The following is a 23,886-nucleotide window of genomic DNA, read 5'->3' on the forward strand; positions in this document are numbered from 1 at the left end:
GAGCTCCTGTCTCATAGGGTTTTAGTGAGATTCAAATGCATTAACTTATGTAAAGTATTTAGAAGAACTCCTTGGCACATAGTAGGCATTAACATGTTAGCTGTTGTGTTATCATTATTGCTCTTATATCTTAACAATACTCTGATTTTGAAAAGATGTTTTCATAAAATAGTTGATCCTCATTATTTGTGGATTCCGTGTCTGCACAATTGCCTACTAGCTAAAATGTACTGGTAGCCCCCAAATCAACATTCACAGGGCTTTCATGTCCATTTGCAGATAAACAAAAAGTGGTGAAAAATTTGATTCACTCGAAGTGCACGTTCCCAGCTGAGGGGTACAAGGTGACTCTCTGCCCTGTTGTTTCAGCCCATACTGTAAACAAGTGTCTTTCATACAGTGTATTTAGTTCCTCATTTGTTATCTTTTTGTGCATTGTGTTGGTGACTCCACTGTTTAATATGTCCCCCATATGTAGTGTTGCAATGCTGCCTGGTGTTCCTCAGGGCAAGAGGCTGTGACGTGCCTTTACAGAGAAAGTATTTGTGTTCGACAAGCTTCTTTCAGACACGAGGTACAGTGCTATTAGTCTAAGTTCAATGTTAATATATCAACAATATATATTAAATAAGGTGACTTGAAAGAGAAACACACAGAGAAAAAGGTTATGTATTGATCAGTTGAAGAAAATGTGACTAAGTTTTGCAGGAACATAATCCTCACAGTGACTCTGTAAAATGTCACACTCTGCATAAAGAGAACTGACTGTATCTTATGTAATCCTCACATACTCCTTTATAACAGGCAGGGTAGGGAACAGAGTGTCCACATTCTACGGGCTATTACAGACCTTAAGAACCAAGTAGAGAATTTAAAATGTCTTGTGTTCAGTATAAGAGCCATGAGTTTTTGAGCAAGGAAGATCTAGGATGAACTGATGTTTAAGGAAAAATTACCTGGCAAGAGACTGTAGTTTTGAGAGGAAGAGGGAGAACTGAACCAGAAAGAAGGACCAGCTGATAACTCTCAAAGTATTCCCATTGCTAGGTGAAGAGATTCGGAGCTAAGGTGCTGATGTGATAAAGGAAAAGTAGCAGCCAAGGGATGAAATAATGGATTTGGTAACCATATATAGGGTGTAAGTTAGGCTGTGGTTCTCAAAGTGGGGTCCCTGGACCAGCAACATCAGCATCACCTGGGTACTGGAAAGAAATGCAAATTGTCAGGTGCTGCTGCAGACCTGCTGAACTGGAAGTTCTGGGGTGGGGCTTGACAACCTGGGTTTCAACAAGGCCTCCAGATGCTTCCAGTGCCCATCAAGTTTAAGAGCCAATGAAATAGAAAAATGATTCCACCACGTCACCATGCCCAGGTAAGCCACAGGCAGGGAGGTGATATTTGTTTGGAGGATAAGACACATTTTAAATTTTAGGAAAAAGTAATTCAGTGTCTGTTTCATCGTGAGGATTCCAGAGATGCCATTTTAGCTCTCTGCATGTGAAGCTCTTTTTTCCACAATATGTTCTCCTTTAGAGAGCCCTTGGTAAGTTATTTACCAATTACCACATGTTCTGAGAGTCCCTTATTTCTTGAAATCCCTTTTCAGACGTGAAAATATACTTTATTTTTGTGCACAATCTCCTCTCTTTAAAATCTGGAATTCTCTTCCTATAGGATCATGTATCGCACATGCAGCCTTACTGTCAATTTGGAATGCCATGGGTTTGTTCCAAAAGCTTAGAATGATTTAGAATTTTGAACCTGATGAATAGAGAATTTATATGCTTCTGTGTAGGATTCATATTTTTCAGATGTCTAGAAGTATCCCAACTTGCCAGTAATGTGGCCTTAAGATTTAGCAGAACTTGAAAACCTGAATATTGTAGAAAATTAATTACATCTGTAATATTAACATTTACAAAATAAATGATAATATTGCTAACGTACCAATGAGCACTTTCTATATTCTAAGCTCTGAAAGTATCTTGCTTACATAGTAAAACTGATAAAGTTTCAAAGATGAGCCAAGTAACTTTTCAGCAAAAGCTTTACTTGAGTGTATCTTGACTTCTTTTTTGACAGTTTTAGCCTTAATGTCACAGTAATGTTTTCTTTTTCTGGGAATCAGATAATCTTCTAGTTGGTGAACACTTTAATTTTTAATGGTCACTTGTATTTTGTGATATGCACGTGTTCACATAATCTATAAGAACTATCCATTACCACCCACATATAAGATTATACAGGAATGGAAGAATTGTGGCTGACTTACTGTATATAATTGTTCAGCCAAAGCAGATGGCAGACTCTACTACGTACAACGATTTAAGGGTTTGAAGCAGTATCTCTAAATACAAATAATCTCAAAAACGTTAATATATAATGTATATTACTTACTGTGTTAACTAACCAAAATAGTTAAATTTGTTATCTTTCCTCCCTTTATAAGGATGAACCCATTATATAGATTCTGTACAAAGTTGCAAAGATCAGTTTTTTCCTTTTCAAAATTTATTTATTTTAATTTTTAATAGTGAGAACCATAGTGTTGGGTAAATTGCTGCACAATTACTGGAAATACTGAGAGTCTTTTGGAAAAGTGTAGAAGTCTAAAGATAATGAAAAGTACATTTCTCCAATGTCAAGTCCTTTGAGCTTCTGTCTAGTTGTACTCTGAAGAGATGGAAGATTATGTACCAGCACAGGACACAAGGGAACAGGCTGCCAACTTGAGGGCTTCCCATGGACAACAGAGTGCCTGGCAGACACTTGGAGATTGAATATGGGCTTTGTCCATGGCTGGGCCCAGAGAGGAGGATTTTGCTTAAATGATCAGACACTAGACCACCTTTTTTCTGGATAATAAGTAATATTTACCATGTAAATTTCTTTATAAATCTCTGAATAAAATAAAATTATAACCCGTATAGAAATCAACTCTTACTGAGAAGCCCCACAGCCTTTTCTAGAGAGCTCAACAGAAAATGTCTGAGCTGACTGTGAATTGGTCTTCTCTGAAAGCCAACCAGCCCTTCATTGATAGCCCTGGATAAGGAAGGCCAGATACAATTCTTTGAATATGTTTAGCTGAATTCAGAACCAAAAATCCTACCTCCAGTTGGCTCATCTGTGAGAATGGATGGCCGGCCTTATTTCACAGGCTGGGCAGTTGAGGTTTCAGATGAACTTAATTGTTCTCTTCCACAGGGATGGAAAAGGAGGAATTTGACATCGATTCAGTGCTCAGATTTTGCAGGTAAATATAGGGTCATAGAGGGGAATAAAGATTTCAGCAAATTGGTTTTTTGTTCTCTACAGTGGAAGTAATTTAAGCAACAGAGGGTCTCTCACTCCAACGTCTCTTCCCTGTTATCTATCTGTAATATCGCTGTAAAAATTCTCTCTTTAAAGATTTCAGTCTTGGGCCAGCCCCGTGGCTTCATGGTTAAGTGCGTATGCTCCACTACTGGCGGCCCGGGTTCATATCCTGGGCGCACACGGACCCACCGCTTCTCTGGCCATGCTGAGGCCACATCCCACATACAGCAACTAGAAGGATGTGCAAATATGACATACAACTATCTATTGGGGCTTTGAGGAAAAAAAGGAGGAAGATTGGCAATAGATCTTAGCTCAGAGCCAGTCTTCCTCAAAAAAAGAGGAGGATTAGCACGATGTTAGCTCAGGGCTGATCTTCTTGACACACACACACACACACAAAAAATTTCAGTCTTTTTTCTTTGCAGTCTGTTTATTATCATCTTTACGAATGCTTTGATTTCACCATCTTCTTGGCACCACAACGGTAGCCATTGAGATGTTATATAGATTCAGTTTTGCAATTTTATCATCTTATCTCTATTTCCTCTGCCATTTCTTAGTTTTAGTTCTTACTGTATCTTATGCTTGAAAATATTTGAAGCTTATAGTGTGTATCAGTTCCTTATTTTCTCAACTTTTATTATCTAAGTTCCCTCAACTATCACTTTTTTAAAACAAGAAGTGAAATACATAACAGAACAATACACTGTAATAAACTGACCACTTATAAAATTAAGTTAAACCTGAAATCCCTCTCCACTTAACAGAGACCATCTTTCATAATTCACCATGATTTAGTTTGGACAGGGTCAGTTTATCAATGATTTTTGGATGTTTTAAACCACACGAGATGAATACAATATAAGGTAAAATTGTTAATCTTGCAGAAGTTGTAGAATTTATTGATGGTTAGAGAAGTTGATGGCAGAGAACCTGAATCATATGAAAAGTAGTTGATTACTTAGCACCTGACAGAGTTTGTTAATATGTTAAAGATGATAAGACATACATGTTAAATAGATAACTTTGCATATCAGAGTATTGTCAGAGGCCACTGGGAAAATTCATAGTGTTCTCAAATACTGCAAAAAAATGACCATTTTTTCATAAAAGATGTCATACATGATGGCATCACATACTTATGTCAGAAAATTTGCAATGAAGAAAATTAACACTTGAGTCATTTTAATTCTAAAAATTTGTTCATGCTTACTATTAGGTTAAAAACAATTTTTAGAAATAAAGTGGTAAATGATGTACTTGCTTAATTTTTAATTTTTTTAGGAAAAAACTTTTTCACATTTTTAAAAAATATTTATTTGTATTTATTTTATGTTGAATTTATTCCTATGCCTAAAGGCTTTTTTTAATTAACTAACACCAATTCTTTTCAAACTCTTTGAAAAAGTTGAAGAGGAGAGACTACATCTAAAATCATCCTATGGGGTTAGCACTACCCTGATATCAAAGCTAAAGACACTAAGAGAAAGGAAAACTACAGGTCAATACCTTTCATGAATATTGATACAAAAAGCAAATTCAGCAGCATATTAAAAGGATTATACGTCATTTTTAAGTGGGATTTATTCCTGGAATACAAGGATGTTTTGATATATGAAAATGAATCAATGTAATTAACCACATTAATAGAATGAAGGAAAAATGTGATCATCTCAATGGATGCAGAAAAGGCGTTTGACAAAACTAAACATGCTATCATGTTAAAAACACTAAAAAACCCTCAGAGTAAAAGGAAGCTATTTCAATATAATAAAAACCATATATAGAAATCCACAGAGAACATCGTATTCAAGGGTGAAAGACTGAAATCTTTTTATCTAAGATCAGGAGAAAGGCAAGAAGGTCAACTTTCACCACTTCTATTCAACATGGTTTTAGAAGTTCTAGCCAAAGCAATTAGATAAGAAAAAGAAAGAAATAACATTCAAATTGGAAAGGAAGAAATAATATTATATTTGTTTACACATAATATCTTATATGTTGAAACCCCTAAAAATTCCACAAAAAAATTTTAGAACTAATAAATTATGCAGAGTAGTGGGACACAAAATCAACCTGCAAAAATTAGTTGTTCTTCTATACATTAATTACAAGTAAAAAGAAATTTAAAAACTTCACATTTTTATTTACAATAGCATCAAAAAGAGTAAAATACTTAAGAATCAACTTACAGAGGTAAAAATTCCAATGATTTTTTTGCAAAAATACAAAAATCTATCCTAAAATTCATATGGACTCTCAAGGGACCCTGAATAGCCAAAACAATCTAGAAAAAGAAGAACAACGGCCGGCCCAGTGGCTTAGTGGTTAAGTGAGTGTGCTCGGCTGCTGGTGGCCCGGGTTTGGATCCTGGGCGCACACCGACACACCACTTCTCTGGCCATGCTGAGGCCACGTCCCAAATACAGCAACTAGAAGGATGTGCAACTATGACATACAACAATCTACTGGGGCTTTGGGGGAAAAAATAAATAAATAAATAAAATTGTAAAAAAAAAAAGAAGAACAAAGTTAGAGAACACACACTTCCTGATTTCAAAACTTACTACAAAGTAATCAAAACAGTCTGGTACTGGCATAAATACACACAATATACTGGTGAAATATTATAGAGAGCCCTGAAATAAACCTTTGCATATATGGTCAAATGATTTTTGACAAGGGTGCAAAGATCATTCATTGGAGAAAGGATAAGTTTTTCAACAAATGGTGCTTGAAAACTGGATGCCCACATGCAATAGAATGATGTTGGACACTTACCTTACACCATATACAAAAATTAACTCAAATTGGATCCAAGATATAAATGTTAGAGTTGAAGATATAAAATCCTTAGAAGAAAACACAGGGTAAAAGCTGCATGTCATTGGGTCCAAATGCCATTGCCAACAATGATTTCTTTACTATGACACCAAAGACATAAGCTACAAAAAAAGTAACAAATTGGACTTCATCAAAATGAAACGTTTTCTGTATCACAAGATACTAACAACAGAGTAAAAGGGCAACGCACAGAATGGTTGAAAAGATTTGCAAATCACATATCTGATAAGGGATTAATATCTAGCATATATAAAGAACTCTTACAGCTCAACAATAAAAAAACAATTTAAAAATGCACAAAGGACTTGAATAGACATTTCTGCAAACAAAATAAAAAATGGCCAGTAAACACATGAAAAGATGTTCAACATCACTAAGTATCAGGAAAATGCATAATAAAACCACAATGAGATACATCTTCACAGCCATTAGCATAGTTACTATCACAAAATCAGAAAATAACAAGTGTTGGCAAGGATGTTGAGAAATTAAACCCCTTGTGCAAGGAAGGTGACAATATAAAACTGGAAAACAGTATGGCAGTTCCTTCAAAAATTAAAAATAGAATTACCATATGATCTAGCAATTCAACTTATGGGTTCTGAAATAATAGAAAACACATTTATCAGTCTCTGCCTCCAGTTCCTGGCACAGAGCTCCTAAAACTTTGTAATTTCCTAAATGATAAGAACATTAGGAGTGACTCTTATTCTAATATTTGTCTTTGACACCATACCTGACACAGAGACCATAAACCCTTGTAATTTCCCTTTTTTTTTTTTTAGGAAGATCAGCCCTGAGCTAACATCCGTGATAATCCTCCTCATTTTGCTGAGGAAGACCGGCTCTGAGCTAACATTTATTGCCAATTCTCCTCCTTTTTTTTTCCCCCAAAGCAACAGTAGATCGTTGTATGTCATACTTGCATATCCTTCTAGTTGCTGTATGTGGGATGTGACCTCAGCATTGCTGGAGAAGCGGTGCGTCGGTGCGTGCCCGGGATCCAAACCTGGGCTGCCAGTAGCATAGCGTGTGCACTTAACTGCTAAGCCACAGGGCCGACCTCCTTGTAATTTCCTAATTGATAAGAACACTAGGAGAAGCTTTTGTTCTATTGAGACAACTCTGGGTGTGCTTCTGGATGGCTCCTGGATGGGGGCTGGTCACCAGGAAGACCAAGCCCTTATTAGAAGCTTCAAATTTTTAGCCTAACTCCTTATCCTGCAGAGAAGGAAGGGGTGCTGGTAACTGAGTTAATAATTGATCATGCCTACATGACGAAGCCTCCATTAAAATCCCAATAGAAGGAGGTCCAGAGAGCTTCCAGGTTGACAATGACAAGGAGGGCTTGGAGAGTGGTGCACCTGGATATGGCATGAATGCTCTGTGCCCCTTCTCCATACTTTTCCCTATACACCACTTCCATCAGGCTCTTCTTGAGTCATATCCTTTTATAATAAACTAGTGATCTAGTAAATGTTTCTCTGAGTTTTGTGAGCCACTCTAGTCAATTAATCAAACCCAGTGAGGAGGTTGTGGGAATCTCTGGTTTATAGCCAGTCAGTCAGAAGTACAGGTAAAAACCTGGGCTTGTAATTAGCATCTGAAGTTGAGGTGAGGTTGGGTGGGTGTGCAGTCTTATAGGACTAAGCCCTCAACCTGTGGAATCTGATGTATCTCTGGGTTGAAAGCATCAAATTGAGTTGAATTATCTGATGACTAGCTGGCATTCCAAAAATTGCTTGTTGGAAGTGTGGGGAACCCCCCACGTGTGAAAAAATGAATCTCAGAACACCATTTATGGGCATACACCCAAAATTATTGAATGCAGAGGTATAAAGACATAAATGTACACCTGTGTTCTTAACAGGATTATTCAAAATAGCCAGAAGCTGGAAGCAAACCAGGTGTCCATCAACAGATGAAGTGACAAAAAAAATGTGGTGCATACACACAGGGGAATACCATTCACCCTTAAAAGGAAGAAATTCTGACACATGTTATGACAAGGATGATCCTTGAGGACTTTATGCTAAGTGAAATAAAGCCATCCACAAAAGGAAAAATACTGTATGATTCCACTCATATACGGTATGTACAGTACTCAAATTCAGAGGAATAGAAAGGAGAATGGTGTTTCCCAAGAACAAGAGGGAAGGACAACAGGCAGTTGTTGCTTAATGAGCACAGAGTTTCAGTGCAATGTGAAAATAGTTCTGTGGATGGTTGGAGGTTATGGCTACACAATAATGTGAATGAACTGCATGTCACTGAACTGTACACTTAAAAATGGTTAAAGTGGTCAATTTTATGTTATGCATATTTTATGATCATTTAAAAAAATTAATTATTTTCAACAAATGAACAAACACTATCTACACGTAATAGCATGGATGAATATCACAACCAAAATGCTGCATAAAAGAAATTATATTCAAAAGGCTATAAATTTTTAATTCCATTTATATAAAATCCAAAAAAGAAACAGAACCGAGGTCTGGCTTCCAGTAATGGTGGAGTGGCTTGTTGAATTAACACTCTCACAGATAACAATGTTAAAATCTGCATTAAATATTATATGTATTTATATAGAATCATGTATTTATATGTAATACACATATAATAAATGTGTATATGTGTGTATGCATAAATCTCTTCCGAAAGCAAGCAGAACTGAGAAGGAGTCTTCCCTAAAATGATGGGAATTGCACCAGGAGATATTTGCAAGCTTGAGTCATTTGCCTCAAAGCATTCCAAAATCTGTACATGACACAGACGGGAAAAACTACAGTCTTACTTGTAATGTTAGAGGATGTATTTTGGGGCTAACAGAGTAGCTGGAAAGTTCAGGGAGAAATTCTGGAAGGGAGGGAGCCACAAAGAGTAAAATCTCAAAATATGTATGTAAGTCTCCCCCACACAAACACCAAATTGGCAGATCTTTGAACAACACACAAACAGGGTAGGCCCCAGCGGGCCTAGTGTAAAAACAGCAATTGGAAGAGGAGAGAACTGAATGAGGATTTCAGCTATGCCCACTGTAAAGGAGAGAAGATTGGAGTTTCAGTCCAGCCAAGTTAACTCTCTGCTAGAAAAATAACAACACTCTTCAAAGGAATACAATAGAATCCAGATTCTCTATAACTATCATTCATGGATTCCAGTACACAGTTTAAAAAATCATGAGATTTGAAGAGATGGGAAAATGTAATCCACATATGACCAAAAGCAGGCAGTAGAAACTCTCCCCAAGGTGTTGCAATTATCTGACAAGGATAAGAAAGCAGCTATTATAAAGATGATTAAGGTGGTATGAAAAATATTCTCATAATGAATGAACATATCTGGAAACTTAGCAGAGAAATGGAAATTACAAAAAAGACCCAAATAGGAAGATTAAATTTAAAAAAATGCTTTCGAGTTTACATGTACATTAGAAACAGTAAAAGAGGGCCGGCCCAGAGGCTTAGCGATCAAGTGTGCGCGCTCCACTGCTGGCGTCCCGGGGTTCGGATCCCGGATGTGCACTGATGCACCGCTTCTCTGGTCATGCTGAGGCTGCGTCCCACATACAGCAACTAGAAGAATGTGCAGCAATGACATAGAACTATCTATTGGGGCTTTGGGGCGAAAAATAAATAAATAAAATTAAAAATAAAAAGGAACAGTAGAAGAAACATGAAGATAGAGCAATAGAAATTATCCAGTCTGAACCAAAGAATGTAAAAATTTTGAAGAAAAATGAAGAGAGCCTTACCTGTGAGATGATTGAGTCCCCAGCAGAGAGGGGAGAGACAGAAAATTTAAATGAAGCAGAAAGGCAAATCAATAAGTAATAACATAAAACATCCAAAATTTGGTAGAAAATCTAAAATTTTAGATCCAAGGAAGTCAGCAAACATAGAAAATAAAATACAAAATAAAACCATACCTGGGCACATGATAGTCAAGCTGCTAAAATCCAAAGATAAAAAGAAATCTTGAAAGCCGTCAGGGAAATACATATATACAGGGGAAGACATTACATACAGGGAGAAATAACGTCAACGATGGATGATATATTATCAAAAGCAAAAGAGACAAATCAACAACAAAATTACATCTTTCAAGTGTAGAAAGAAAACCCAAAAGTCAACACAGGATACTATATTTAGCAGATCTCACTTTCAAGAAGGAGGCAGAAGCCACAATAGTATTCTGCACACCTATTAGGTGGCTGAAATAAAAAATAAAATTGCAAAAATCAAGTATTGGTGAGGACAAGTAGCAACTAGAACTGGGAATGCAACATGACAGTTGCATTCGGATAACGGTTTAGCAGGTACTTATAAAGTTAAACGTACACTTATTATATGACTCAGATATCCCTCTCCTAGGGATTTACTTAAGCAAATTGAAAACTAATGTTTAAACAAAAATCTTTGGCTGAATCTTCATAACCATGTTATTCATAATTGCCACCAGGTGGAAATAAACTAAAAGTCCTTCATTAGGTGAATGGAGAAAGAAACTGTGGTGAGTTGGGACATTAGAATACTACTTGGCAATAAAAAGGATAAACTCTTGATTCACACAACAACATGGATGAATCTTGGCTGCATTTCTCTAAGTGAAGGAAGCCCAATTCAAAAGGCTGTACAGTATATGATTTCATTTGTATGACTTTCTAGAAAAGTCAGCATTACAGAGATGAAAAATGATCAGTGGTTGCCAAGGGATGGAATGGGGGAAGGGGTTGACTACACAGGAACAGTATGAGAGAATTTTGGGGGGGTGAAAAAAACAGCTCTGTATGCTAGTGTGGAGGTGGAAAATGACCATAAAGTTGTCAAAACCCACAGAACTGTACACTACAAAGAGTGAATTTTACTCTGCAAATTTTAAAAATCAATCAGGATGCTGGGGAACTCAGACGAAATGCAGTGACAAATGAATCTCATTGTATTACAAGCATGTGACATAGCCACACATAATGGGTGGGGATGAAAGGTCCTGACCTAAGTTACTTTGGAAGACAGTGTTTTGACGGGATACTGTAAAACTAAAGTACTGTACACAAACACTGTATGCTAGGTGGTAAATTTGTTTTTCATAAGGGTACGGATTAGCAATTCTGAAACTAGTTGACACATTAGTAAATATATTGTAGCTAACTGGAGTTAAGTTTCTCATTGTTGGTGAAAGAAATTAAAAATAAACAAAATGAGAATGCTAGAATAAACTCTGTGGTGCTGGATAGGAGTTGGAAATATCAGTATCAATCCATGTCACTTCTAACATATCTATCCAGATAGATGGATAGATTGATAGTTCAATAGATAGATGTGCATACCTGAGTTTATATTCATACATATATTTCCAGGCTCTGCTGAGAGGGTCCGGGAGCAGTGACACCCTAGTATCAATGAGCACACTTAGCTCCCAGATATTGGTTTCTAAATATCATTCTCCAATAAAAAGAACCAGGTTTCCTTGGAGAAATGGCTAATTCTAGGGCTGGAGATGGAAAATACAATATGAGCCTGGACCATCTTGTAGTGCCAGAAAGTAGAAAAGTGCTTTAAATAAAACACAGCAAATGATAAATTGTGTCAAAAGGAATCAATCTGAAAGATTTCTCAATGGCTCAAGCTGGAAAACTGTGAGCAACATAATAAATAATGGTAGCATTGCATTATTACACAGAGAATAAAATAAATATCCATGAGTGTATACTGACATAAAATAAGGAAGGAAGAAAGAAAGAGGAATAAAAAAGAATAAGAGAAAGAAAGGAAGAAGGAAGGGAGAGGGAGGGAGGGAATTTTCCTCACAGAATTCCAAATAATAAATATGACTGGATAGCATGAAATAGAAAATCGGCACTAGAACACCACAGTAATAACTATTGTGGGTTAGGCTGACAGATGAATGCAAAAACTGTGGGTGAAACTTAAAAAAAATAAATACATTTGCAGAGCCTCAAATCATCTGCCTCAAAATACCTAACGTTTTTCTGTTAATTACTTTAAAAGACCTATGACTATTGAAAGCAAAAATTATAACACTGTATTGTGGGATTTATAACATGGGAAGATGTAAAATTTATGACAACAATAGCACAAAGGACAGACAGAAGTAAATGGAACTGTTCTGTAGCAAGTCTTCCATATTTTACATTGATTAAACTGGTGCACTATTAAGTCTAGGTAGGCTGTGATATGTTAAAGATGCATATTGTAATCTGGACCAACCACTAAAAAATGCAAAGCTGTGTCACTTAAATGCTAATAAAGGAATTAAACAGCATACAAAAATGGTTTGTACAAAAATATTCACAGGAGATGACCTGCACATCCCCAGGAGGAAGATGAGCCCACTGTGGGACATCCTCAGAGCAGAACGCCCTCAGCACTGCCGAGGAGCAAACGCTGACACACACATGTTGGGAGAGACTCATCAACCTCGTGTCGAGGGAAGCAAGCTGGACAGAAAACAATACACGTGGGATGATTTCAGCCAAGATGAACCGACGCTGAAAAAACCAGAACAGTGGTTGCCTCGGGGGAAGGAAAAAATTGCCTAGGAAGGAACAGGAAGGGGTTTTCTGGGGGTGATGGAAATATCCTATTCTTAAAGGCTTGAAGGTTATATGGGCATGTTTATTTGCCAAAAATGTAAGGTTGAGATTTGTGCCTTTCAGTGTGCGTACTTCTTACCCCCCCACACACACAAAGGACTAAAAGAATAATAAAGTGAGGTGGGAATGGGATGGATTGTGGAAGAAACAAAAATGGCAGATGATTAGTCTTTGTTGAAGCTGGGTGACAAGCCTACTATGTTGTTTTGTGTATTTTGTATATTGTTTAAATTGTTCTGTAATAAAACCCTTGTATAAGAAGACAAACTTGATATATAGTGTTCGCTGGTAAGATGTCAGTTACCTTTGGGGAGGAAGGAGGGAGAAAGGGATTGTCGGGGCCTGAGTGAAGCTGGTGCTAGTTCTTGGTCACACAAGTGTGTTCACTTCGTAATAATTCTTTGAGGTTTACATGGATGACTTCTGCGTATATTTCTATATGCATGTTATACATCAATAAACATTTTAAATCCGGCATATTTGCAAAAAGATCCTAACTCAATATCTCAGAATAACAGCAGTGTTTTGTTTTAAAGTGGAACACGTTCACTCATGATATCATCAGATGGATTTTAATACTCCCAAGTATCTAGTAATGCCCTCACCCTTGAGTGGCCCCGCTGGGTCGTATCATTTTTGCCTCAATTTGTCAAGTGACATGGCTTTGAGTTTTTATGATGGGTATGAGCCCTTAAGGTGGGTGGGTTCCAAGGGGAGGATCTCTGCAGCAACCCTGATCACGAGGTCCAGAGGGAGTATCATGGCAGGCTGGATGGATGGAGGGGATGGTAGGACAGATGGCCTTGAAAAGGCAAATTCCAGGATCTCATGAGCCCGGTATTTCCATTTTAGATATTGAATTTACATTTCAAATACTGGCCAGGGAGCTTCCACCAGGGCTGCAAGCATTCTCAACAATAGCCAGGCTGGTGAGCCCCACTCCTACGCGAGTACTGGCCTCAAAGGATGCAGCCCAACCACACAGCACATACTCTGGGGGATGGGCAAGGCATGGAGAGATGGCATCGTATAGAGAAGAGTCGGGGTAGAAGGTGGGATGTAGAAGCAGAGGGGAGTGGGCAAGGGGTGGAAGGACAGGTGGGAGTTGGGTCCCCTAGCTGTGCATGCTGAGTGCTTTTGTCTCTTAACCATTCCCGGCTTGGAGCTTGAAGGACTGCAGGACTACAACTCCCAAGACGCTCTGGGCATGGGGCGGTGCCTAGCCCTGGGGCGAGGAGCAGGGCAGTGAAGGCTTGCCTGAGGACCAAACAGCCATTGACGCAGGACTCTGGTCCTGCACCAGCTCAAACTGGACTGAGTCCTAGAGGGATGTGACTGGATGAGAGGGAACAGGGAGTTAGGGTGTGGCAGCTGCATGGGCAGCCGCCAGCCTGCAGCGTGCAACTGCTTTTGTCCAAAATTGAAGCTGGACTCACGCCTCTTCCCCACTGCCTCCCTCCTTTGCTTGATTCCTCCGCCCCCCTGTGTGCCTGTGGGTCTTTCCACAGCCTCCTACCTAGTCCAGGGCCAGGTGCTTCTCTAAACTGCTTATGGGAACTGGTTTGTCATCCCAGAAACTTTCCACTTTGCCTGCTGCCCTCTGCCTTCCCCAGCCAAAGTGCCATCATTTCATCAGCTTTTGGGAGACATTCGCCCTTGTGGCCCCTCTTGCAAGCACAACTTAAGAGTTTGCAGGGTGGTAACATTGGCTGTTGCTTGCCTTTTTTGCAGATGTGGAAGTTGAGGCATCTGTGAGGTTAATCACTGTTTTCCCCAGGATCCGCTAAGAGCAGAGGACAACAAATCAATTCCCAGGCAAGTATCTAGTAGGCCGTTTTCACCAACCCCTTCCAGTGCAGAGGCCTCCGAAACAGCATCCTTAAGATTAGAATAGCTTAAGTATTTTGCTCTTTAGATTGATCACCTAATCTCAGCTCAGGCCTGAGTGGCCAGTCTCTCAGGGACAGGGGTGGCGACTCTCATCACTCAGGAAGAGACCAGTGGTCCAGCTTTGGGAAAGGGATGTTCATGGTAGACAGCACCTGGGCAGCATTTGAAACCCATCAGCTTTAACATCTCTGCTTTGGATTCCGGCAAGGTTCCCGGATAAACACGCCTAGAGATAGTCAGATGTACCGTATTCTTTAAAAATTGATTACAGCAGTGAAAAGAACAGAACATAAAGTTTGCTCATTTGCAAAAGATAAAATGCAAGCAAGACTATCTTGTTAATTTTTTTCTGCTCATTCTCTTGGCTGTTCTGTACGCTTGAATGCAGAAACAAAAAACTTGAATTGCCATATTCTCTTTTCCTGACATTCGTAAATTAACTTAAAAGTCTTATTGAATCCTGTGGAGGAATGATTAGCAGTTTTCCTGATTTATGTCATCCTTAAAAGTCTGGGCGTTGATCTAAATGAAAACAAGTCCTTGTTTATATTACACATCACAATAGGTTACATTTCCAATTCCTTAATGTGGAATATTATCAAAACAACTGGAAAACCTGATCATGGAAACTAGACCCTGTCACTTTGTCAAGAATTTGCCGCTTTATGAATTAATGACACATGAATTCTTTAACATTTTTGTAAAGAAAGGATGAGAAACACTGCAGTGTCTCTGAATGTGGCAAGATGGGGAATTCTCGTTAGAACACATCCTCGGGTTCTTCTCTCATGTTCAACAGGCCCAGGTGATAGTCCATGTTGTCAGGTGCAGCGCAGCTCCCCAGCCCCCAGTGTTCCATCTTACTCTGGCCTGTGACCTCTTCAGGGGGTTCTGATGACACTCGTCCACAAGTGTTGGAAAGAGACATTGTAACATGAGGATATTCCTCATCTTGAAACAAGGATTAATTTAGAGGAAAGTCTCTGGGTCTGTGTGCTCCAATGCACTGCTGTTGGGGTGTGGCTGCAGTGACCACTGTACTCCCAGCAGTCCCCACAATGGCTGCCTCAGACATTTGATCACCTGGTGCAACCACATCAGCTGTTGACAGAGCTGGTCACTCGTCGTGGTGAAGTGTCTTCCATCAGAATTTGTGGCTCTGACCCTCCTCTGCTCACCCCCTTCCCATTCGTAACTGCTGCATTGATTGCTTTGTAGTTGTTTTCTAGGAGCCACTGTGTGTAACTGGATTTCACAGTGTCTTTAGGGACCCACCCTCACTACACTAGTCACTGTACAACAGCCACTTATCCTGGTGTAGCCCATGTTCGTCATCTAAAGTGGAGTTGTGAAGAACACTGCTTTTACTCGGAGCTCCTTTCATTCTCATGCTGCTGGGGCTGCTTATGAAGCTGGACATCTCGTCTTTGGTCTCATCACATTATTCTTTTCATCGATTATTCTGAAGTCGGATACGACAGGCACTTCTATGTATCTTCCCCAATAGCTCTGTGAAGTAGGCCTGTGATCCCCATTTTACAGGGGGGACACTGAGGCTCAGAGATGTCGAGTAGCTTCCTTCACATAGTTCTTGGTGCATTTTGAGTCTCCACCTGCAACTCCGCCTCTCAGGTGTGTGCACTTAGCTGGTGTTTCACTTTGTCCCTCTCTGCCAGCCGCCCCAAAGGCACATGGCCCATCCTGAGTCCATTGTCTGATTGTTGGCAGTCACCCTGCACAAACAGGCCCTGGGTGGAGAGTGGACTAGAAGGGCGTGGTTGTCCGGCCTACCCTGGGCAGAGTCTAGGTTTATTGCAAGAGCTGGAGTAGTGGAAGATACTGACCATCACTCACCTGCAAGGTTTCTTACGTAGAAATACTCCACTGACTTTTTGCAGGTGTCATGTCTTTTTGTCTTCATTACTCCTGTGGGCATTCTCCTACAGTCCGTGCTGTGCAGTAACATACAGTACAGAGACTGGTGAACATAATACTGTTGCCTTGCACCAAACGGTCACATCACTCATTTTTCTAATTATGAAAGAATTACATACTTTGTAAAAAAACTCAAATTACACAGATCTATGTAGAGTAAAGTGAAACCTTCCCCTTCCATCCCCTTCCCTGCAAACTCACTCCCCTACTCAGAAGGACATATAGTTAAGAGGTTGCAGCTTATTCTTCTGGACATTTCCAATGAATTTATAAATACACATAAAGTTTTTTTAACATAAATTACATAATTACATCGTTTTGCAACTTGCTGTTTCCAAAACCATATATCATAGACATCTCTCCTTATCAGTGCATGTCACTCTAACTTAGCTTTTCAGAAGTTTTAGAGCTACTCCAAAGAAGATGAATACCATGATCTGTTTATTTCTTCTTTGATAGAGATGGGGTTATTTCCAGTTTCACTATTATACATAATGCTGCAGTAAGATCCTTGTATGGAATTTATTAAACTGCTTTCAACTGCTCAATTTGCTTTGTTTCCTTTTAATCAGAGACTATGATATATTTTTAACAATTTTATGGGAATTATTTTATAGGGAAATTAATTTTATCTCTGAATCAAGACATTTATGGGGAAACTGGACTTCAAGGTCATCCATCTCAGTATTCTGGAGAAAAATCGTGAAACTTAGAAGGTATTATGCTTGCTGCATCACGTTCTAACAAGTCACGTTAACAATTTAAAGTTGAATGTTTGGGCTGGCCCGGTGGTGCAAGCGGTTAAGTGCGCATGCTCCGCTGCGGCGGCCCAGGGTTTGCAGCGGCCCGAGGGAGTACATGCAGAGTAAAGTCTTTAATAGCTATGAAATTTCAAAAAGTTCTAATTTTTTTAAATGTAACTCTATTTTTGCAACAATGCAAAATGTATATACTAATGAAATATCTCTCTGTCCATTTCCTAAGTTGTTTCCATTGATTTGATGGATTTATCCTCTAATCAAGATTCCAAGTGTGAAAGAACATCTTGGTCTTTCAAAGAAAAGAAGCCATTGGTATTTGATTTTCTTTTAGCTCGGCATCCTACAGGTTTGAGGAATAAATGATCATGTAATGATACAATGATTCTGAAATCTAATTGTTAATTAGAGGGGTGTAAGGGATGATTGATGGTGGTTCATCTCCATGGTCAGGGGTATTGTACACATGGACATGTAAACACGATTCAGGTAGCTGCTTCAGCCCCGTGACATCCCTGAGAACCATAGTGCAGGATGATCTAGGGACACAGCCCTTTGCCTCGATCTCCTGGGTTACATGTAGATCCAGGGGTCTTGACAGTGGCTTCAGAGCAGCTAACTTTTGTCTATTTCTCCCCTTCCTTCTCTCCAGCTTATCTCAAACAGTCCTGACTATCATGTTTTAAAGTAAGACCAATTATAGTTATTTACATGAGCTTCTTGTTCATTATTGCAGAGAAATAATCAGGGATACCATTAAATATCATTTAATCTACCTAATTAAATTTGTTGTACCTTTTAATAGATTAGAACACTAAAGTTAGTTCAGAGTTTAATATGCACCAAGTGTGTTAATCTGCTTACAACTGCCATGTGCCTCACTCCTATTAGAAGTGTATCTTTGGCCCATTACAAGATTTTAATGACTCAAGTCATCATAAATTAAGGTAATGCACTGTCTTTTTGATGACAGGGAGGCACATGCGTCCGTTTTGGAAATATGCCCATCTGTCTTTGTTCCCCATGGGAAGTTTCTGGTCACTAGGTCTCCAGGTGGCTTGCACAAGCCCTAGGTCTGTAATAGCTTGGTGTCTCTCCTTCTACTTGAGGTAGAAATAAAAGAGATCAGAGAGACTTATTAAAGTTTTGGTTGCATGAAGTCTTCTAGGAAGACCATCCATGCATATTGTTCTGGATAGCTCTCTGTTCCTAAGACTACTAGTTATTTTAAGGGCTTGTCAGGAACTGTGAAAGGTCTGATGTTTTACCTTACCTGCAAACCAATAAGTTAGCCTACAATGGTCTTACAGATGCTGGCAAAAGTCACGAGTCCCATGTGTCAGAGACACAGAACTTAATGACACAAGAATAGCAGTGGCCAGAGTATCAGCATTTGCACCGGTTCACTAAACCCCACTTCCTACAGGGTGATACACAGTTGGCCAGGTGACATGCAAAGGGTTGAAAGAGCTCAGAGCCTAAGGAATTCAAATCATTGATAATGGGCAGGATGTCTGCTAACCTTTGCCCTGGGTGGGGGTGCTAGTTTTATTATACTGGGCAGTAAGCAAGCCTGCCCTTTGCTCCAGAGGAGGCCACTGTTTCTATCTTCCAAGTCTGACAGCTCTACACACATCCTTTAAAATACAGCCTGGTTTTACTGGCTTTCAAAGATAAGCTTGAATGAGGTTTGATCATCATTCAGTTCTTCTGTTTCCTTTATTGAGATTGTGTAAATATGCTCTTTTCTCTGTAAAGTTCACTAACTTTATTCATACATAAGAGATGCTTTTCTTTGTATTTATTAAGTTGAAATTTTCTTATTAGAGAAAATCATGAAACTATTATGGGTTGGATGTGAAAGTATGTTTTTCCAGGAAAAATGTGAAAGTAGATCGGTGCTCGTAGAACTTTGCCACAAGGAGCTGATAGCAACTTAAATGATTTTAATTCGAATACTGTTTTGTACAACTTTCTTCCATCTTACATCATCCTCTCTGCTTCCTGTAATTCCCATATGGGAATGGGACAGTTTCAGAGATTCGCTGAACTCATATACAGTATTCAAACGGTTTTGTCTGTTGTGTTTTTTTAATAGAGATAAAGTTGACATACAACATTAAATTAATTTCAGCGGTACGACATAATGATTCAATGTTTGTATATATGTTGAAATGATCACCACAATAAGTCCAGTTAACATCCGTCCCCATATAGAGTTACAAATCTTTGCTCTTGTGGTGAGGACATGGCATATTTCAAGGTGCAGAAGAATCAACGATGATGTCATACTTTTCCATATACAGCTTGATGAATTTGGACATAAGCATACACCCTTGAGACTGTCACCACCATCAAGGCCACAAACATATCCATCATCTCCCAAAGTTTTCTCTCACCTCCTTTATTACTATTATTCTCTGGTAAGAACTCTTAGTATCTACTCTATTAGCAAATGTAACGCATGCAATACAGTCTTGTTAGCTGTAGGCACTATGTCGCATCCTAGATTTCAAGAACTTATTTATCTTGATAACTGAAACTTTGTTTCTTTGAATATCAGCTCCCCATTTCTCCATCTCCCCAGCCCCTGGCAACCACCATTCTAACCTCTGCTTGTGTGAGTTTGACTATTTTAGATTCCACATATAAGCGAGTATTTGTCTTCCACTGTCTGCCTTATTTCACTTAGCACAAGGTCTTCTAGGTGCATTCATGTTGTCAAAAATAGCAGCAATTACTTCTTTTTTCAATTTTGACGAGTATTTCCATTTCTTTATCCATTCATCCATCAGTGACGTTTAGGTTACTTCCATATCTTGGCTATTGTGAATTTGCTGCAATGAACATTAGAGGGCAGGTATCTCTTTGAAACCCTGATTTCGATTCCTGTGTGTGTCTACCAGAATTGGTATTGCTGGATCATAGGCTAGTTTTCATTTTTGGAGGAAATTCCATACTGTTTTCCATAATGGCTGTATTGGTTTACATTCCCACGAGGTTTCCTTTTCTCCACATCCTCACCAACATTTGTCATCTTTAGTTTTTTTGATAATTGCCATCATAACAGGTGTGAAATGATAGCTCATTGTGGTGTTGATTTGCATCCCTGATTTGTGATGCTGAACATGTTTTCATACACCTGCTGGCCACCTGTATGATTTCACTGGAAAATTTTACTCTGGTCCCTTGTCCATTTTTTTTATTCATGTTTTTAAGGTTTCTAACATTGTCAAATTTTGGGTTGTACATTTTTGTTTGTCCATCACCACATATATGACTCCCTTCAACCCTTGTGCCCACCCCCCACCCACGCTGCCCAGGTAACCACAGTCCAGTTTTCTCTGTCCATGTGTTGGTTTATATTCCACATATGAGTGAGATCATACAGTGTTTGTCTTTCTCTTTCTGGCTTATTTCACTTAACATAATACGCTTCAGGCCCATCAGTGTTGTTGCAAATGGGACGATTTTGTCTATTTTTATGACTGAGTAGTATTGCATTGTATATATATATACCACATTTTCTTAATCCAATCGTCAGTCGAGTGAAACTTAGGTTGCTTCCACTTCTTGGATATGGTGAATAATGCTGCAATGAACATAGGGGTGCATAAGCCTCTTTGGATTGTTGATTTCAGGTGCGTTGGATAGATTCCCAGTTGTGGGATGGCTGGATCATAGGACATCTCTATTTTTAATTCTTTGAGGAATCTCCATACCGTTTTCCATAGAGGCTGCACCAATTTGCATTCCCACCAGCTGTGTATGAGGGTTCCTGTTTCTCCACATCCTCTCCAACATTTGTTGTTTTTTGTCTTGGTGATTATAGCCATTCTAACGGGCGTGAGGTGGTATCTTAGTGTTGTTTTGATTTGCATTTCCCTGATGATTAGTGATGTTGAGCATCTTTTCATGTGCCTATTGGCCATCTGTATATCTTCCTTGGAGAAGTGTCTGTTCATTTCCTCAGCCCATTTTTTGATCGGGTTGTTTGTTTTTTTGTTGTTCAATTGTGTGAGTTCTTTATACATTACGGAGATCAACCCCTTGTCAGATGTATGTTTTGCAAATATTCTCTCTCAGCTGGTTGGTTGTTTGTTCATCTTGATTCTAGTTTCATTTGTCTTATAAAAGCACTTTAATCTGATAAAGTCCCACTTGTTTATTTTTTCTTTAGTTTCCCTAGTCTGGGTAGGCATGTCATCTGAAAAGATTCCTTTAAAACCAATGTCAAATAGTGTGTTGCCTATATTTTTTTCTATGAGTTTTATAGTTTCAGGTCTCACCTTCAGGTCTTTGATCCATTTTGAGTTAATTTTTGTGAATGGCGATAGCACATGGTCCACTTTCATTCTTTTGCATGTGGCTGTCCAGTTTTCTCAACACCATTTATTGAAGAGACTTTCCTTTCTCCATTGCATGTTCTTAGCACCTTTGTCGAATATTAGCGGTCCGTATATGTGTGGTTTTATTTCTGGGCTTTCAATTCTGTTCCATTGATCTGTGTGTCTGTTTTTGTACCAGTACCATGCTGTTTTGATTACTATTGCTTTGTAGTATGTTTTGAAGTCAGGAATTGTGATGCCTCCTGCTTTGTTCTTTTTCTTTAGGATTTCTTTAGCTATTCGGGGTCTTTTGTTGCCCCATATAAATTTTAGTATTCTTTTTTCTATTTCTGTGAAGAATGTCATTGGGATTCTGATTGGGATTGCATTGAATCTGTAGATTGCTTTAGGTAATATAGACATTTCAACTATGTTTATTCTTCCAATCCACATGCATGGGATATCTTTCCATTTGTTTATGTCATCGTGGATTTCTCTCAATAATGTCTTGTAGTTCTCATTGTATAGGTCCTTCACCTCCTTGGTAAGATTTATTCCTAGGTATTTTATTCTTTTTGATGCAATTGTAAATGGTATTATCTTTTTGAGCTCTCTTTCTGTTAGTTCATTATTAGCATATAGAAATGCAACTGATTTTTGTAGATTGATTTTGTACCCTGCAACTTTGCTGTAGTTGTTGATTGTTTCTAACAGTTTTCCAACAGATTCTTTAGGGTTTTCTGTATATACAATCATGTCATCTGCAAATAGTGAGAGTTTCACTTCTTCGTTACCTATTTGGATTCCTTTTATTCCTTTTTCTTGCCTAATTGCTCTGGCCAAAACCTCCAGTACTATGTTGAACAGGAGTGGTGAGAGTGGGCAGACCTGCCTCGTTCCTGTTCTCAGAGGAATGGCTTTCAGACTTTCCCCGTTGAGTATGATGTTAGCTGTGGGTGTGTCATATATGGCCTTTATTATGTTGAGGTACTTTCCTTCTATTCCCATTTTATTGAGAGTTTTTATCATAAATGGATGTTGTATCTTGTCAAATGCCTTCGCTGCGTCTATTGACACGATCATGTGGTTTTTATTCTTTGTTTTGTTGATGTGATGTATCACGTTGATTGATTTGCGGATGTTGAACCATCCCTGCGTCTCTGGTACAAATCCCACTTGATCATGGTGTATGATCTTTTAAAGATATTGTTGTATTCGGTTTGCCAATATTTTGTTGAGGATTTTTGCATCAATGTTCATCAGCGATATTGGCCTGTAATTTTTTGTCTTTGTACTGTCTTTGTCTGGTTTTGGTATCAGGGTGATGTTGGCCTCATAGAATGATTCAGGAAGTGTTCTATCTTCTTCTATTTTTTGGAATAGTTTGAGGAGGATGGGTATTAAATCTTCTTTGAATGTTTGGTAAAATTCACTGGAGAAGCCATCTGGTCCTGGACTTTTATTTTTTGGGAGGTTTTTGATTACTATTTCAATCTCTTTACTTGTTATTGGTCTATTCAGATTCTCCATTTCTTCTTGGTTCAATTTTGGGAGGTGGTATAAGTCTAAGAATTTATCCATTTCTTCTAGATTTTCCAATTTGTTGCCATATAATTTCTCATAGTATTTTCTTATAATCCTCTGTATTTCCATTTTATCCGTTGTAATTTCTCCTATTTCATTTCTAATTTTATTTACTTGAGCTTTTTCTCTTTTTTTCTTAGTAAGCCTGGCTAAGGGTTTGTCTATTTTGTTTATCTTCTCAAAGAATCAACTCTTTGTCTCATTAATCTTTTCTACTGTTTTTTTGGTCTCAATATCATTTATTTCTGTTCTGATTTTTATTATTTCTCTCCTTCTGCTGGCTTTGGGCTTTGTTTGTTCTTCTTTTTCTAGTTCTTTTAGGTGTAATTTAAGGTTGCCTATTAGGGCTTTTTCTTGTTTGTTAAGGTGGGCTTGTATCGCTATGAGTTTCCCTCTCAGCACCGCTTTTGCTGCATCACATATGGTTTGATATGGCATGTTATCATTTTCGTTTGTTTCCAGATAGTTTTTGATTTCTCCTTTAATTTCATCAATGATCCATTGGTTGTTCAGTAGCATGTTGTTTAATCTCCACATTTTTGTCACTTTCCCAGTTTTTTTTTCCTGGTTCATTTCCAGTTTCATAGCCTTATGGTCTGAAAAGATG

General features: G+C 38.5%; 1 long non-coding RNA gene across 1 annotated transcript; it reads left to right on the plus strand.

Moving 5' to 3' along the window:
- Window positions 1–489: 489 nt before the first annotated feature.
- LOC131402088 (uncharacterized) lies at window positions 490–8,103 on the plus strand. Its single transcript, XR_009218260.1, has 3 exons — window positions 490–574; window positions 3,208–3,256; window positions 8,036–8,103. It is a non-coding gene; the product is annotated as an uncharacterized LOC131402088 (long non-coding RNA).
- The last annotated feature ends 15,783 nt before the right edge of the window (window positions 8,104–23,886 follow it).

This window comes from Diceros bicornis (assembly GCF_020826845.1).
Source record: "Diceros bicornis minor isolate mBicDic1 chromosome 30 unlocalized genomic scaffold, mDicBic1.mat.cur SUPER_30_unloc_1, whole genome shotgun sequence".
Taxonomy (NCBI): domain Eukaryota; kingdom Metazoa; phylum Chordata; class Mammalia; order Perissodactyla; family Rhinocerotidae; genus Diceros; species Diceros bicornis.